Source organism: Herpailurus yagouaroundi, unplaced genomic scaffold, assembly GCF_014898765.1.
Source record: "Herpailurus yagouaroundi ecotype Mexico unplaced genomic scaffold, PumYag 185, whole genome shotgun sequence".
NCBI classification, from domain to species: Eukaryota; Metazoa; Chordata; class Mammalia; order Carnivora; family Felidae; genus Herpailurus; species Herpailurus yagouaroundi.
Genome location: NW_024412416.1, coordinates 24,159,232 through 24,177,838, shown reverse-complemented (window position 1 = coordinate 24,177,838; position 18,607 = coordinate 24,159,232). Strand labels below are relative to the sequence as shown.

At 41.6% G+C, this 18,607-nt stretch overlaps 1 long non-coding RNA gene and 1 other non-coding gene across 2 annotated transcripts in view; both read right to left on the bottom strand.

Annotated features, from left to right (window-relative positions):
- LOC121042534 (uncharacterized) overlaps positions 1–18,607 on the bottom strand; it is a 32,985-nt gene extending 14,378 nt beyond the window's left edge. Inside the window, exon 1 of the long non-coding RNA XR_005796277.1 lies at positions 18,559–18,607. This is a non-coding gene — a long non-coding RNA (uncharacterized LOC121042534). The remainder of the gene's footprint in view (positions 1–18,558) is intronic.
- LOC121042650 (small nucleolar RNA SNORD116) lies at positions 13,428–13,512 on the bottom strand. The gene has a single exon (XR_005796365.1). It is a non-coding gene; the product is annotated as a small nucleolar RNA SNORD116 (small nucleolar RNA).

Below are 18,607 nucleotides of genomic sequence, written 5' to 3'. Positions count from 1 at the left end.
ATTTTTCTGATATTATTAGAAATTAGACAGAAGCCTCAGATGACTCAGCAAGTTATTAAACCTCACATTTGTTGGATTCATAGAGTTTTTGCAAAACCAATTACATTATTGATTAGTTAAAAAGTGTTTTTAAAGGAATGCACTTGCTGCAATGAGCACGGGGTGTTGTGTAGAAGTGTTGAATCACTATATTGTACACCTGAAACTAATATTACACCATATGTTATCTAACCTAGATTTAAATCAAAAGTTAAAAATAAAAATGATTCATGAAAAATAAATTTATTAAAAATTGCAATGTTAACCCTGGAAATCAGTGTTCTGAACATTTCCAGAAGAGGAAATTTGTACAAGTAACAACATCAGCAATTCAAATGGTGTGGCAGGAACAATTTCAAGCAATTCCAATGTAATTTCCAACCTATTATGCTTGGAGTAAATTATGGAAGTTGAAAATAAAAACTTCCTAATTGAAAGTTTACTATTAACAGGTTACAAGGAATTAACCATAGATATGCACGTGACAACCTACATTACAAGAAAATTATAGTCACTCCTGAAGCAGAAGTCATCTTTTATTTAGAAGATACTGAGGTCAATGTTTCGCCAATTATTCCCCTTAGGATCATTCATTATAACTATAATCCATCTTTATTTTTTAAATTTAAATTCAGGTTAGTTAACATATAATGTAGTATTGGTTTCAGTAGAATTCAGTGATTCATCACTTGCATATAACACCCAGTGCTTATCCCAAGTGCCTTTCTTAATGCTCATCATCCATTTAGCCCATTCCACCACCCAACCCCCTCCAGCAACTCTACGTTTGTTCTCTGTATTCAAGGGTTTCTTATGGTTTGTCTCCCTCTCTGTTTTTATCTTATTTTTTCTTCTTTTCCCCATGTTCATCTGTTGTGTTTCTTAATTTCCACATATGAGTGAAATCATATATTTACCTCTGACTTATTTCACTTAGCATAATACACTCTAGTTCCATCCATGATGTTTCATTTGGCAAGATTTCATTCTTTTTGATCACTGAGCAATATTCCATTACACACACACACACACACACACACACACACACACACACCTTTATATGTTCATAAGTCTATGGATATTTGAGCTCTTTCCATAATTCGGCTATTGTGGACAGAGTAGCTATAAACATTGGGGTGTATAGGCCCCTTCAAATCAGCATTTTTGTATCCTTGGCATAAATATGTGGTAGTGCAATTGCTAGTTTGTAGGGTAGTTCTATTTTTTGAATGTTTTAAAATTTATTTTGAGAGGGGGGAGAAGCAGAGCGAGAGGGAAAGAGAGAATTCCAAGCAGGCTCCATGTTGTCTGTATAGATCCTGATACAGGGCTTGATATTATGAACTGTGGGATGATGACCTGAGCCGAAACCAAGACTCCTGAGCCACCCAGGTGCTCTGGGGTAGTTCTATTTTTAATTTTTAAAAGAACCTCCATACTATTTTCCAGAGTGGCTGCGCCAGTTTGCATTCTCACCAACAGTGCAAAAGTTTTCCCTTTTCTCTGACTCCTCACTATCATCTGCTATTTCCTAAGTTTGTTTTAGCCATTCTGACAGGTGTGAGGTGCTATCTCATTTTGGTTTTGATTTGTATTTCCTTGATGATGAGTGATGTTGAGCACCTTTCCACGTGTCTGTTAGCTATCTGGATGTCTTCTTTGGAAAAGTGTCTATTCATGTCTTCTGCCCATTTCTTCACTGGATTATTTGGGGGTTTGGAGGCTGATGAGTGTGATAAGCTCTTTACAGATTTTGGATACTAACCATTTATCTGATAGGTCATTTGTAAATATCTTCTCCCATTCCATCACTTGGCTTTTAGTTTTGTTGACTGCTTTGTAGTGCAGAAGCTTTTATCTTTATGAGGTCCCATTGTTGATGTTTGGTTTTGTTTTCCTTGCCTCTGAAGATATGGCTAGTAAGATGTTGCTGTGGCTGAGGTCAAAGAGGTTTCTGCCAGTTTTCTCCTCTAGGATTTTGATGGTTTCCTATCTTACATTTAGGTCTTTCATCCATTTTGAGCTTATTTTTGTGTATGTGTAAGAAAGTGGTCCAGTTTCTTCTGCATGTATCTGCCCAGTTTTCCCAGCACCATTCATTGAAGAGACTTTTTTCCACTGGATATTCTTTCCTGCTTTGTTGAAGTTGGTCATACATTTGTGAGTCCATTTGTAGGTTCTCTATTCTGTTCCTTTGATCTATGTCTGTTTTCGTTCCAGTACCATGCTGTCCTGATGATTACAGCTTATGGTTTGCCTCCATATTGTGCCTCCATATTGCCTCCAGCTTTGGTTTTCTTTTTCAACATTACTTTGGCTCTTGGGGTCCTTTCTGGTTCCATACAAATTTTAGAATTGTTTGTTCCAGCTGTGAAGAATGCTGATGTTATTTTAACAGGGATTGCATTAAATGTGTAGATTGCTTTGGGTAGTATAGATATTTTAACAATATTTGTTCTTCCCATTCCTGAGCAAAGAATGTGTTTCCATTTATTTGTGTCTTCTTCAATCCTTTCATAAGCTTTCTATAGTTTTCAGCATATATATCCTTTACCTCTTTGTTTGGTTTATTCCTAGATATTTGATGGCTTTTGGTGCAATTGTAAATGGGATCAATTCCTTGATTACTTGTTATGTGGCTTCATTATTGGTGTGTAGAAATGCAATGGATTTCTGTATATGGATTTATATCCTGTGACTTCATTGAATTCGTGTATCAGTTCTAGCAGTTTTTTGGAGTCTTTTGGGTCTTCCACATAGAATGTCATGTCAACTATGAAGAGTGAAAGTTTGACTTCTTCTTTGCCAGTTTGGAAGCCTTTTATTTCTTTTTGTTGTCTGATTGATGAGACTAGGGCTTCCAGTACTATCTTGAACCACAGTGGTGAGAGTGGACATCCCTATTGTGTTCTTGACCTTAGGGGAAAAGCTCTCAGTTCTTTCTCTTTGAGGATGATATTAGCTGTGGATCTATAATCCACATTTAAATACATATAAAATTGGCTGGGGAAATATTAGCAAATGAAATCTACCTTGAATACCAAGAACTGGAAATTAATTATTTCATGATTTTAAAATGTTTTATGTAGCATCTACCTGAATGCTTTACTCTAATGTCTAGAAAATTGCCTCCTGGCTGATAGCAAAAAACAACTATTCCACTTCCTGTGACTGCAACATCAATCAAATTAAAACACTCTAAAACATTCACAGGAATAAAACCAACTTTAAAATTACCAATTGTTTATTTTATTTAATAGATAAATGCCAAATAAGAGTCATAAGTTCTTCAAATAAGCTATCTAATTGACATCAATAGACTGATTCTTATTAAGCATATTGTAGCATCTAAGTAAATAGCATGAATGTCCTACATACACACAACCATTTTCCACTGAGATAATTACTCATGTGCTTGTTTTACATGGTCTGTTTAGTACGAGTATATGGATGCTACCTGTGAAACAAAGATAATTTTATCATTTTACCCAACAATTAGATATTTATAGACAACTATAATTAACTGCAATTAACTTTGCTTAATATGTAGTCAGGTTAGCTTTCAAGTACCCTGTTGGTACTACTACCTGACCAACTGAATTCTTTACACAGTTTTAGCCTTGCATGGTCCCTATTCTGGAGCTCAGCTCATAGAAGTGACTTGTTATTCATTTTCTTCAGATTTATATAAGATCCACTTTTTTTTGAAGTCTTTATTGATATGGGCATATTTATAAAATAGATCTTTAGAATGGATATGTGACAGACACTCAAGAACTCAGGATTCTATCACCCTGAGAAATGCTTACCCAGCCCCATGGCTGACCAGAGTAGCCAGTATTATTGGAGTGTTACTGAAGTATTATGATTCCCTAAGAGAAATGTCAGCACTTTCAGGACAAAATGATTACTGATGTTAGAATCCCACTGGCCCTTGAGGATGGGAGGCAGAATTATTCCCAACAGTTTCTCTCATGTCATACATCAAGGAGAAGGATTAAACTCATATATATGAAACCTAGTTTTTGGCCCACACCTACCTTTGGTTAAAAAGTATAAATGTGGAAAGATGAATGGCATATATGACCATTTGTCAAAGTTGCATTAGGCAGGAGTACTCACTATGTACCTTTCTGTAAAAATACACTAATTTATTATTACTATAGGATATTTCCGGTTATTCAAAGTAGAAGAAAGAGTAAAATCTGAAAAATAAAGGAGACTGAAACTTCACATATTCCCACAATTATTAATGCTAATAATAGTTTGTATTAACCAACTATACACTAATTGAATTAAATTTGGATTACTTAAAAAATAATAAGACAACAGAGATACATAAATTTGCTACAAGTTTGGTGTTAAAATTAGGAGTATATTGTTTTTTCCCTTCCCAGATAAGGAATCACTTCAAAATCAACACTTCATTGGTGCAATGATGAGATTCCATGGAATTCTGATACTACACTCTATCTACAAAGTATATAGGAAGTTAGAGAAGTTGCAAAACAAAATTTTCCTAATGGAATATTTAGTTATAAAAAATTATAAGAATTCTTCATGGATATTCATTGGGCCATCTGATGACAATTGTTATGCTCACAATTTTGATCTCAACAGTACAGAAATAATTTTTTCTAAGATATTTGCCTAAAAATTTCCCCAGTAAATTCACTGAGAAATGATTTATTATAACTATGGTGTTTGTCTACACACATTAGAAACCCATTTATGATAAATGAAAGAGGCTAATGTAATTCATGTAAGAATACAAGACTTTAAAATATAACTGTCTCACATATAAAAATGTTTAATACACCATGTAGTTGAAGCCATCACTCAAAAGTATATGAAATTTCTTGCTTAAATCATAGAAAAAAACAAAGAAAACAATATGTAATCAACTGTTCCAATCCTAGTATGTGGGTTGACAAGGAAATTAAAATATACTGTGAGGATTCAACATAGAGTGCCTACTCTTGAAACACACATTGTTTTACTTAATAGAAATAAGTAAAATTTCATAATATCTTTGGATTTTGACAATCTAAGCTCACTAAAGACACCCATCATCACTCAGAAGTTTCCAGCAGCTCAAACATGTGAATAACTTAAGTGTAGTCACAAACATTTCTCATGGGACTCATTATTTATGTGGTGGTTCCCCAGGGTCTACTTATGACACATGTGTAAACACTGGCAGTCAAGTACACAAAGAGTAGTTATATCATCCCACAGTTGGTTATATACATCTTTTTACAACTCATTTCCTCTAGAATGCCAGCATGTTTGTTTTACAACACCATAGCATTTTTTAAAATAACATTTGCTGACCAAACTGAATTCCTTTCCACATTTTTACTCAGCATGATTCATGGACTAGACCTCAGCTCATAAAATTAATTTTTGTTACTCACTTTGTTCATATTCCAACAAAATCCATTTGTGGAGTCATCATTTATCCAGGCACACTTATAAAAGGGACCATTATAATGAGATACATGGCATACACTAAGAATTCAGGATTCTGCTGTACTAACAGACATTGATCAACACTAAATTAATCATGGAGACCAGAATCACTGGTGACCACATTTCTGAGTAGAATAACCAGAGGCTCATTGTCACTGAAGTGTTACAATACCCTGAGAGGTATTCCAGTATCTTCACGACAAAATGCTTACCGATGTGAGAATTCCCACTGGCCCTTGAGGATGTTTTGGCCTAACTATGCCTGAAGTGCTTCTTCATGTCATATATTATATGAAACCCATCTCTGTCCACCTTGAACTATATAGTAATAAAGTGTATATATATACATATATATATGTATATATATGAGAATAATGACTATTTTTCAACCAAGCAAAAGATGGTAAGATTCACTGTTTACCTAAATTTAAATTTAACTTTATTAATTAATTTGCTTGGATAGTTTTGAATACTATATTAAGAAGAAAAGAGAAAAAAAATTCTGGAAATAAAAAAAGACAGCATGAATGGCTCACCAGATTATTAATGCTTCACAGTATAAATAGAATGAGAACATAAAATAAACATATACCAATAAAAGATTAAAACAAGGATTTAGTTGTCTAACAAGTATTTAAAATTAGTGATGATAAACATGTTCATATTATAACTAAAAAATATGTGGAACTGGGGCGCCTGGGTGGCGCAGTCGGTTAAGCGGCCGACTTCAGCCAGGTCACGATCTCGCGGTCCGTGAGTTCGAGCCCCGCGTCAGGCCCTGGGCTGATGGCTCAGAGACTGGAGCCTGTTTCCGATTCTGTGTCTCCCTCTCTCTCTGCCCCTCCCCCGTTCATGCTCTGTCTCTCTCTGTCCCAAAAATAAATAAACATTGAAAAAAAAAAAAATAAAATAAAATAAAATAAAAAATATGTGGAACAAAATAAAATTAAGCCAATGTCACATAAGTAATAAGAATCTTAAAAAAGAGAGAGAGAAACTTTATAAATGAAAATGATATAAAAATCTCATAGGATAGTCTCATTATTAGTCTTGACATAAGAGGAATATATTAAGTGAACTTAGTATGAATCAATAGATTTTATTCAATCTTGAAAAAAAAAGAAAATAATCTAAAAACACTAGGGGTATCTGGGTGGTTCGGTTGGTTAAGTATCCGACTTCGGCTCAGGTCATGATCTCACAGTTTGTGGGTTCAAGCCCCATGTCAGGCTGTGTCCTGTCAGCTCAGAGCCTGGAGCCTGCTTCATATTCTGTGTCTACCTCTCTCTCTGCCTGTCACCCACTCATTCTCTCTCTCATTCTCTCTCTCTCTCTCTGTCTCAAAAGTAAATAAACGTTCTAAAAATATTTTTAAAATACTTATAAAATCACAGTGCAGAAGATGGTGGTGTAGTAGGGGGACCCAAATCTAGTCTCATCACTTGAACAGAGCTAGATCAACATCAAATCATATTGGACACCTAAAAAATTGATTTAAGGATTAAGAGAACATTCTGCACAATTTTAGGGAGACAATGTGGCAGGTATATGGTACAGAGAAGGGAATTGGGGAAGAGAAAAGGTGTGGTGCTGTAGAAGGGTAGGAGCCATTTTTGCAGAGAGGAGAAGGAAACAGAGTGAGAGAGAGCAATGCATTGAGTTTTCACAAGAAAAGCACTCCCTCAAAACCATTGATGGGGGAATAGTGAAAAACTGACTACTACAAGCTTTTATAAACAGTGGAACTCAATTTCTGAGTTCTTCAAAGTCTGCACCATTTGCTGGAGTGTATCCAGGCTGGTTGTGGTTTTCCTGGGGAGAAAAAAGGGGAAGCCCAGGAGTGGATATCAGACAGTGTGGTGTGGGGATCCTTTTGGTTGAACTGGGGGAGAAAGTTACCCTTCTTGTAGAGCATTTGAAAGAGGGTATAATGCCTCTCCAAGGACAAAAGACTTGGCTGGTGCCTTTAAGTGACCATTCAACCACAGGGTACACAGGTGTGTGTAGAGGGCAGATAAAGTGGCTGCAGCTTTTTACTGTGTTTCACCATAAGCTCCAGGTACCTGTGTGGCCATGCAATGGATTTTCTGAGACAGAACAGTGCCAAGCACAGTGCTGTAGGGATCTCCTCTGGAGGCTAGAGTGGGTCCATGTCTTTCTGGGTCCCAGATTGGGGTGTTGAACCCTACCACTGCAAGCAAGGAGGATATCTGCAGAGGAGTGACCAGTCGGGAAGAGCAGCTAAAACACATCAGCAGAGCGCACACAGCATGCACCAGAAACACTTCCTGAACTGACAGGCACTGGACAGTGTATAAGCCATTTTTAATATAGCAGTGCTCTCAGGTGCAGGAAACATAACAAGCATTAAAAACATGCAGACACAGAAATTTATAAAAAAATGACAAGACAGAGAAATTCTCCCCCAAAAGAAAGGTCAAGAAAAAAACACATCCAGGGACTTGCTCAAAACAGATGTAAGTGATAAATCTGAATAATAATTTATTTTATTTATTGAACAATTAATGTTTATTTTTGAGAGAGAAAGAGAAAGACAGAGTGTGAGTGTGGGAGGGACAGAGAGAGAGGAAGACATAGAATTCAAAGCAGGCTCCAGGCTCTGAGCTGTCAGCACAGAGCCTGATGTGGGGCTTGAACCCATGAACCACAAGATCATGACATGAGCTGAAGTTGGACACTTAACCGACTGAGCCACCAAGGTGCCCCAAATCTGAACAATAATTTAGAACAACAGTCATAAGACTGCTAGCTTGGCTTGAAAAAAAACATAGAGGGCACCAGAGTGTCACTTGTTACAGATATCAAAGACCTAACAACTAGTCAGGAAGAAATAAAAATTGCTAAAACTGAGATGCAAAACAAACTGAATAAAGCGACGATGAGGATTGAAGAAGCAAAAGACAGAATAGGTGATATGGAAGATACAATTATGGAAAATAATGAAGCTGAAAAGAGAGGGAATGGAAATTATTAGGTCACAAAGGGAGAATTAGAGAATTAGGTGATTCCATGAAATGAAATGATATCCATATCATAGAGTCCCACAAGAAGAAGAGTGGGAAAAAGGGGCAGAAGTTTTATTTGAACAAATTATTGCTGAGAAGTTCCCTAATCTGAGGAAAGATACAGGCATCCAAGTCCAAGAGTCACAGAGAATTCCCATTAAAATTAACAGAAACAGGTCAACACTATGATATATCATAGAGAAACTTGCAAAATACAAAGATAAAGAGAATTCTGAGAGCAGTTAGGGACAAAAAGTTCCTTAATCTATAAAGGTAAACACCTAAGGTTACCAGCAGACCTATCTACTGAAACTTCGCAGGTCAGAAGGGAGTGGCAGGAAATATTCAATGTACTGAATAGAAAAATTATGCAGCCAAGTATTTTTTTACCTAGTAAGGCTGTCATTCAGAATAGGAGTGGTAATGACTTTCCCAGACAAATGAAAACTAAAGGAGTTTGTCATCACTGAAGCAGCCCTGCAAGAAATTTTAAGGAAGATTCTCAGTGGAGAAAAAAAAGACCAAGGCAACAGAGACAATAAAGAACAAGAGAAAAGCACCAGAAACACCAACTTTATGGGCAACACAATGGCACCAGCTTCATCCTTCAATAACCATTCTGAATGTAGATGGACTAAATGCTCTAGTCAAAAGACATAAAGTTTCAGAATGGATAAAAAACCAAGGTCCATCTATATTGTACCTGAAAGAGACTCATTTTAGACCTGAAGACATCTGCAGATTGAAAGTAAGGGGATGGAGAACCATCTATCATACTAATGGATGTCAAAAGAAATCATAGTAGCCAGACTTGTATCAGACAAACTAGACTTTAAAACAAAGACTGTAAAAAAGACAGTCTCTTTAACAAATGGTGCTGGGAGAACTGGACAGCAACATGCAGAAGGTTGAAACTAGACCACTTTCTCACACCATTCACAAAAATAAACTCAAAATGGATAAAGGACCTGAATGTGAGACAGGAAACCATCAAAACCTTAGAGGAGAAAGCAGGAAAAGACCTCTCTGACCTCAGCCATAGCAATCTCTTACTTGACATATCCCCAAAGGCAAGGGAATTAAAAGCAAAAGTGAATTACTGGGACCTTATGAAGATAAAAAGCTTCTGCACAGCAAAGGAAACAACCAACAAAACGAAAAGGCAACCCACGGAATGGGAAAAGATATTTGCAAATGACATATCGGACAAAGGGCTAGTATCCAAAATCTATAAAGAACTCACCAAACTCCACACCCAAAAAACAAATAACCCAATGAAGAAATGGGCAGAAAACATGAATAGACACTTCTCTAAAGAAGACATCCGGATGGCCAACAGGCACATGAAAAGATGTTCAATGTCGCTCCTTATCAGGGAAATACAAATCAAAACCACACTCAGATATCACCTCACGCCAGTCAGAGTGGCCAAAATGAACAAATCAGGAGACTATAGATGCTGGAAAGGATGTGGAGAAACGGGAACCCTCTTACACTGTTGGTGGGAATGCAAATTGGTGCAGCCGCTCTGGAAAGCAGTGTGGAGGTTCCTCAAAAAATTAAAAATAGACCTACCTTATGAACCAGCAATAGCACTGCTAGGAATTTACCCAAGGGATACAGAAGTGCTGATGCATAGGGGCACTTGTACCCCAATGTTTATAGCAGCACTCTCAACAATAGCCAAATTATGGAAAGAGTCTAAATGTCCATCAACTGATGAATGGATAAAGAAATTGTGGTTTATATACACAATGGAATACTACGTGGCAATGAGAAAGAATGAAAGATGGCCTTTTGTAGCAACGTGGATGGAACTGGAGAGTGTGATGCTAAGTGAAATAAGCCATACAGAGAAAGACAGATACCATATGTTTTCACTCTTATGTGGATCCTGAGAAACTTAACAGAAACCCATGGGGGAGGGGAAGGAAAAAAAAAAAAGAGGTTAGAGTGGGAGAGAGCCAAAGCATAAGAGACTGTTAAAAACTGAGAACAAACTGAGGGTTGATGGGGGGGGGGTGTGGGAGGGAGGGGAGGGTGGGTGATGGGTATTGAGGAGGGCACCTTTTGGGATGAGCACTGGGTGTTGTATGGAAACCAATTTGACAATAAATTCCATATATTGAAAAAAATAAAATAAAATAAATAAAACAAAGACTGTAACAAGAGATGAACAAGGGCATTATACCATAATTAAGGGGTCTATCCATCAATATCTCACAGTTGTAAATATTTATGCCCCCAACTTGAAATACCCAGATATATAAATTGATTAATAATAAACATAAAAAACCCATTTATAATAATAATACCATAATAGTAGAATACATTAATATCTCACTTATAGCAATGAACAGATCATCTAAGTAGAAAATAAAGAAGGAAACAATGGCTTTGAATGACATGCTGGACAATATGGTCTTAACAGATACATTCAGAAATTTCATCCTAAAGCAGAATACACATTCTTCTTTTTTTAAAAAAAATTAACGTTTATTTATTATTGAGAGACAGAGCATGAATATGGGAGGGGCAGAGAGAGGGGGAAACACAGAAACTGAAGCAGGCTCTAGGTTCTGACCTGTCAGAACAGAGCCTGATACAGGGATTGAATTCACAAACTGTGAGACCATGACCTGAGCTGAAGTCAGATACCCAACTGACTGAGCCACCCAGGCATCCCTTGAATACATATTCTTCTGGAGTACACATGGAACATTCTCAAGAATAGATCACATACTGGGTCACAAATCAGCCCTCAACAGGTACGAAAAGATCAAGATCACATCATACATATTTTCAGATCACAACACTATGAAAGTTGAAATCATTCACAAGAAAAAATTTGGAGAGCCCTCAAATATATGGAGGTTAAAGAGCATCATACTAAAAATGAATGGGTTAACTAAGAAATTAAAGAATAAATAAAAAATACATGGAAAGCAAATGAAAATGAAAACACGACAGTCCAAACCCTTTGTGATGTATTAAAGTCAGTCTTAAGAAGAAAGTACATTGCAATCAGGCCTATCTCAAGAAGCAAGAAAGATCCCAAATATACAACTTAACATTATGCCTAAAGGAGCGAGGAAAGGAGCAGCAAATAAAGTCCAAAGCCAGCAGAAGGAAATAATAAAGATTAGATCAGAAATAAATGATATAGAAAGAAAAAACAGTAGAATTGATCAATGAAAGTAAAAGCTGGTTTTTTTGAAAGAATAAAATTTATAAGCCCTTAGCCAGAATTATCATAAATAAAAGAGAGAGGACCCAAATAGATAAGATCACGAAGGAAAGAGAGATCACAACCAACACACAGAAATACAGTTATAAGAGAATACCATGAAAAAATTATATGCCAATCAACTAGACAATCTGGAAGAAAGGGAAAAATTCCTAGACACTCACACACTACCAAAACTCAAACAGGAAGAAATATATAATTTGAACAGTCCCATAACCAGCAAATAAATGGAATCAGTTATCAAAAATCTCCCAACAAACAGAAGTCCAGGGCCAGATGGCTTCCCAGAGGAATTCTACCAACCATTTAAAGAAGAGTTAATATGTACTCTTCTCAAACTGTTCCAAAAAAAAAAAATGGGGGGAAAGCTTCCAAACTCATTCTATTAAGTCAACATTAACTCGATTCCAAAACCAGAAAGCGACTCCACATAAAAGGAGAATTATGGGCTAATATCCCTGATGAACATGGATGCAAAAATTCTCAACAAGATACTAGCAAAAAAAAATTCAACAGTACATTAAAAGAATTATTCACCATGATCAATTGGAATTATTCACCATGATCAAATAGGATTAGGTCTCTCATGCCCCCATTCCATGAGCCATTCTCATGGCAATGGTTTCCCTGCTTTCCATGAGGTGGTGCCCACTGCCTTCCAGCAGAAAATCCCTTCCCTTAGGGAAGTGGATTGGGATGGCTACACAAACGAAACCCAACTCTCCCCAAAACACCTTCAGCCCCACACCAATGGGAGGCAGGTGGTGGGGAGGGAAAGGACATTTGTTCACAGAATCAACCTGCCTGTTGGATCACAGCCAGGCACCATGAAAGCAACCACCTGCTGGTGTCATCTACACCCACAGTGAAACAATTCACACCCCAAGATAATAAGCATCCTGCGTGATCGTCATTGAACCTACATCAGGGATCCTTATCTATTATGGGCCTCCCATCAGGGAAAATCTGGGACAGTGGAAGAATCACCCACCCATCCTTCCCTGAGGAGCCATACAGAAACCTTCCTGAGAAGTGTCTAGCCATATCCATCTCTGCCACAGACTGATAACATCACCCCTGGCCCTAGCCCCATGATGTCACTCCCATGTCCCTGTAACCATGATCATGGCCACCTCCTATAGGACCCTCTCTCCCAAAAGGTTCAGTCAGCTTAGTTGGTGTCAACCTCCCAAGACCCAAAGCTCCCTGAGTCTGCCCAACTGACACAAGAAGCTACCTGTCCTAATCTCAGGGAGAAGCTGTGAAGGGGGAGTTGTCTGGGATTGGCCTCATACCCTTCTCTTATCTATATAAACCTTCTGAGCCCTTAAAAGGACAAGGAAATAAAGCGGTGGGGATAGGCCCTCAATGGCTTAAAGGCAGCCCAAATGCGGGCTAGTGGGTAAGCTGAACTGTCATATGTACCCTCACCAGCTCCTCTAAGGGGTGCCAGATGTGTTCACTCTGATGGCCCTGGTTCCCCCAGATAATCCCTTACAGATGGGAGCAGGGTCTCCCCCTGCCAGTGAGCCTTTCCTGCCTAAAGGGGGCCACTTGCATACATTATACACACTCGCAGCTGCCACCAAAGCTAATGAATGGCATGTGTCCCTCCTGTGTGTTCACTGTCAGACTCACATGCTAGACATCAGTTTCAATGAGGGTGATGGTAAGGATTCCTCACTTATTTTGTTCAAATGTCCAAAGGATGCATATCATCATCAATCCAAGCACATTTAAGGGCATTGAACATTTACCATTGCTGGACTCCACCCAAGGACAGCTGAGGAGTTCAAACATGTTGGCCCTTGGGGGAACCCCAGGGCCAAGCCCCCGGGGAACAAGAGGAGTCAGGCCCAGGAATGGGTAGGCAGCTTGGTGTGCCCTGGAAAGAAAACCAGTAGGATTTGGCAGAGAAGCACTGCTTAACACCACGATGACTGTGCCCACATGACCACACAAAACATGCCCTGTGCCTACTGGGGAGTCATGGCTGGCTGGCATCACATTTTACACAGTATAGGCCTAGCTGACTATCCCTGATATCTGCATCCTGCTTATTCCACCTGGGAAGTGATGAGAAGAGACAACACAAGCTTCAGAAAGTCACACAGGTCCATAGGCATCCAGGGGAGTGACACCCACTGGGACCACTCTCTCTATCTCTCCCTATGATTCGTGGGCTCCTTCCATGCATGTGGGGCACATGTCCAAACATGGATGTATCCAGGCATGGGTTTGGGTTGATGCACCAATCCCGGGCAAAAGTGCTGTGCATAGAATCTATTCCTATCCTCACACACCACATATCAGCTCCCGAACCCAATACCCAAGGCCCAATGTGGACCATGTCTACCTTGTCCTCCCATGGGATGTTCCCCAGACCAGAGCCCCTCTACCCAAAAGCAACTCCCCTCCAAGGAAGTACCTAGCAACTTGCATAACCAAACAGGAAACATTTAAATAGCTTCGGGGCAGAAAACCAGTCAGCTCTTTCCCCCAGTCTGAAATTTCTCATGCCACCATTTTAAGAGCCTTTCTCATGGCACTGAACTCCCCAATTTCCACTTCCCCACTGCCTTCCAGTGGAAAATCCCTACTTTAAGGGAACTGGATAGGGACTGGCAACACAAACTAAACAATTGTCTCATCAAAACACTTTCAAGGGGCGCCTGGGTGGCGCAGTCGGTTAAGCGTCCGACTTCAGCCAGGTCACGATCTCGCGGTCCGTGAGTTCGAGCCCCGCGTCGGGCTCTGGGCTGATGGCTCAGAGCCTGGAGCCTGCTTCCGATTCTGTGTCTCCCTCTCTCTCTGCCCCTCCCCCGTTCATGCTCTGTCTCTCTCTGTCCCAAAAATAAAATAAAAAACGTTGAAAAAAAATTTAAAAAAAAAAACACTTTCAAGTCCATGTCAATGGTAGGCATGTGGGGGGAGAGGGGAAGAGTGGAGGAAAAGACATATGTCCACAGAATCAACACACTACTCAAACCACCACTGGGAACCATGAAGATGATCACATCCTGGTGCGTATACCCACTGTGAAACACTGTACACCCCAAGATAACAGGCAGCCTGCATTATTTTCACTGAACACACACTAGAGATCCATGTCTATTACAGGCATCCAGCCATGGAATGCCTGGGACAGAGGCAATTCACACAACATTCCCAATAGAGGAGCAATATAGGTATTTCTTACCCAGATGTGTCTAGCAGTCTCCATATATGCCAAAGTCTAATTGAATCACCACCAACAATAGCCCTGTAATATAAATCCCATATCCCTGTAACCATCAAGATGGCTAACTCCTTCAGGAACCTCTTTCAGAAAATGTGCAGGCTTCCAAAATACCCTCTGTGAGAAAAAAAACAAAACAAAACACTACACTTGCCCAACCAAAAGCCAGTGTAAAACTCGACTGAACCCAGGGCTCATTCCACACAGGGAACTGACATGGCCACAGGAAGCAGGTTTGGGAGCCCCAACCTGGAAGGAAACATGCAAAACCTTAGCTTCTTGGTCCACAGGAGGCTGCTCATGCCTACACCACAGGTCCCACTAGCACTCTCCTCAAAATTGACTCCTACATTGGGGGCAGGATCCTTCAGCTAAGACAGCCACCAACACTTTGGCCTTTGCAGGGATCCAGCCTGTGGCATGCGATGTGGGCTCTGTCCTGCCAATAAGTAACATCAGCATGGCCCACACAGAGCTCAAGGGCTGCAGCCCCACAGGCGAGGCACAATGATAGGAGAACTCATCTCCTTCACAAGGAAATGCGGACCTTCTCCAAGTTCCTGGTACGGCTGGGGCAGTGAACCTCTCGGGAGATCACTCAGGTAGGTACCGGTCCTGCTGGTAGGCTCCCAGGAGAGACGTCTCCACCCCACCCAACAAGATGTGACACACCTGTGTCTGAGTCCAACGGACTGTCCCAGAGTAACACTTGCACCTCACCAGATCCCTGCGTGAGGAGAAAAGATCTCCAAAGTAAAGTTTGACTGAGACACCTGGAGCAAAACCAGCCAGATATACGTTTTCAGCTAGCCCCAGTTTCAGGCATGAAGAACACCACCACTGACCACCATTCCATGGGAACACAGATGCCAGGAGCACACACAAGTCAGGCACCTCTGCTCCATACATATGCAACCTGAAGACCTGAGAAGGCACCTGAGAAGGCACCTGAGAAGGGTGGAGAAATCGCATTCACGTGTGAGAAACATACCCAGGTGCTCAGCTTGCCACACCGGGAAAAACGAATTTGTGACTACACCTTGTGTCTGCCTGTCCTGTCCCTCTGTCCCTTTGGGCTCCTTCAGATGGGCAAGATGCCACGTATATAGGGCACTATGTGAGCAGGTGCATGTGCCTGTCTGTGAGTTTGGGTGTGTGTGTGTTTGTGTCTGTGAGTGTACGGGTTGTGTCTGAGTCTGTTCAGTGGTGTGGTTGAGAGAGGGTGTTTTTGCTCATCTAGGGAGGTCTCCATGCATGCAAGAGCTTACTCGGTGTGCAAATCCATAACTTGATGTCCTGCCACAAAACAGCACAAGACATATTTCCTTGCAAATCAGAGTTCACCTTTGATCTCTAGGGGAGGCTGAAACTGGCCAGTGATTCCCTCTCTTTTTTTTTTTTTTTTTAAATTTTTTTTTTTTTCAACGTTTATTTATTTTTGGGACAGAGAGAGACACAGCATGAACGGGGGAGGGGCAGAGAGAGAGGGAGACACAGAAACGGAAACAGGCTCCAGGCTCTGAGCCATCAGCCCAGAGCCCGACGCGGGGCTCGAACTCACGGACTGCGAGATCGTGACCTGGCTGAAGTCGGCCGCTTAACCGACTGCGCCACCCAGGCGCCCCTGATTCCCTCTCTTAAAGCACTGTTGCCAAGCATAGCACACCAGTATCTACACCCCTCCTCTCCTGCCGCTGGTAACCATGACAACGTGGACTGTGGAGGCCAGCAAGCCATCACACTGGAAGCACACTTGAATGAACCTCAGCAGTCAGTGGAAAACCGAAACATCCCAAAGTAAGGCTGGCAAACCTCCGGTGCGGGCAACTAGGCAGAAGCCTAGGCATAGCCATGTGAGGCGGCCAAAGGATTATAGGCCAGGTGCCCATACTTATCCATTTTGACAAAACACCCTCTGCAGCAACGAAGCACATGCCTTCCCCACCAAATGTCTGTATACAACCCCAATGAAACCAGGGTGCAATCCCAGCCAGAGAACCGGCATGGCCAAGGCCAGTGGACTTCAGGGCCTAGAGCTGTGAAGAAACGAGAAATCTATTGGCTGCCTGGTCCAGGGCAGCCTGATCAAGCCTACATGGATAGTCTCTTCAGCACTTCCAAAAAACAGACCCACACATTGGGGGCACAATTCTTCAGTGAGAAAAACCACCAATGCATTGGTCTTTGAAAGGACCCAGGCTATGGCATAAGACGTGCGCCCTCTGCCTACGACCAGGAACAGTGGAATGGCCCTCACAAAGCTCAAGTGCTGCAGCCCTGCAGGTAAGAGGTACACTGTACCTGTTGGAAGATAACATGACTTCTTCACAGGTGGGGGGACCTCTCCGAAGATTCCAATCCAGCAGGGGCATTGCACCTAGCATCACAGAACATAAGCCCCCAGTGTGCTGGTAGGTTCCTGCAGAAAAGTGCCCACTCCACCTAAAAGTATGGGAGACACCGGTGCCCAAGTTCAACAGAAACCCCCAGAATAACAGTGTCATGTCAGCAGCATTATAACAAAGGGAGACATTGTCACAAAGGCAGGACTGACCAGAGATAGGTCTTCATCCAATGCCACACTTACACTCATGAAGAACACCACCAATGAATGCAGATCTTTAAGGCACAAAGGGAAAGGAGAGCACACAGCAGAAGGACTACAGTACAAAAATCAAGAACACTGAAGCCGGGACATTGAGCCACGGTTTGCCATCCACATCAAAAGCCAGATATCAATCAGGAAACCAGGAAGGAACTGGGAACAAAATGTGACACTAGGGAAGAGAAGGCAGATAGAATCACCCAGAATGTGGGACTCTGCTTTCACTATCATTAGTGTCCAGGCTAAGGGCAAAACAAAGACATGACGGGAACCGGAGGCACTAAGAAGTGTAGTCATACACACATTGTGGAGAAAACTGAAAGAGATTCCCAAGAAGAAACCAACAACAACAGGGTCTAAAGACAGGTCGCAACAACCGAGACGAAAGCTGCTCGAGGTATGAGATGGAGAAAAAGGGCTCGCCCAGGTTTCGCCGCTGGTTAAGACTGGGGTTGACAGGCAACTGACGGCATGCCAGCCTTGCCACGCTCGGCCCCTCAACACACACCGCCGCGCGCTTAGGCCCGCACAGCCGTCCGGGCCCTCGCAGGCCCCAGCCCTCGACTCCCAAGGGCCGGTGCCACAAGACACGCCGTTGAAGCCCTAGGCCTTGGGGGACCAGCTGCCCCACTCGACCCCAGTCGCCAGCCACCGCCCGCAGGCCCTGCCAGCCAGGTCCCTGCCCGCGGCTCCCAGGGCCCGTGCCACAGACACGCCTTTGACGTCCTAGGCCTTGGGCACCAGCTGCCCCCCCTCGACCTCAGAGGCCGCTCATTGCCCTCAGGCCCTGCGAGCCGTGGAAAGCCTGCTCCGGCGGGGAAACGGCTCCCTGACCCGGAGACACCCCGCGAGCCTCTCCCAGGCGCAGGCCGTGGGTGCTGGTGCTTGAAGCAGTGTGGCCAATGGGAAGCCTGCTGTCCCTGACGCTTACCTTCCCTGGGGCGGACAACGTGCTGGACCTCAGTTTCGATGAGAACGAC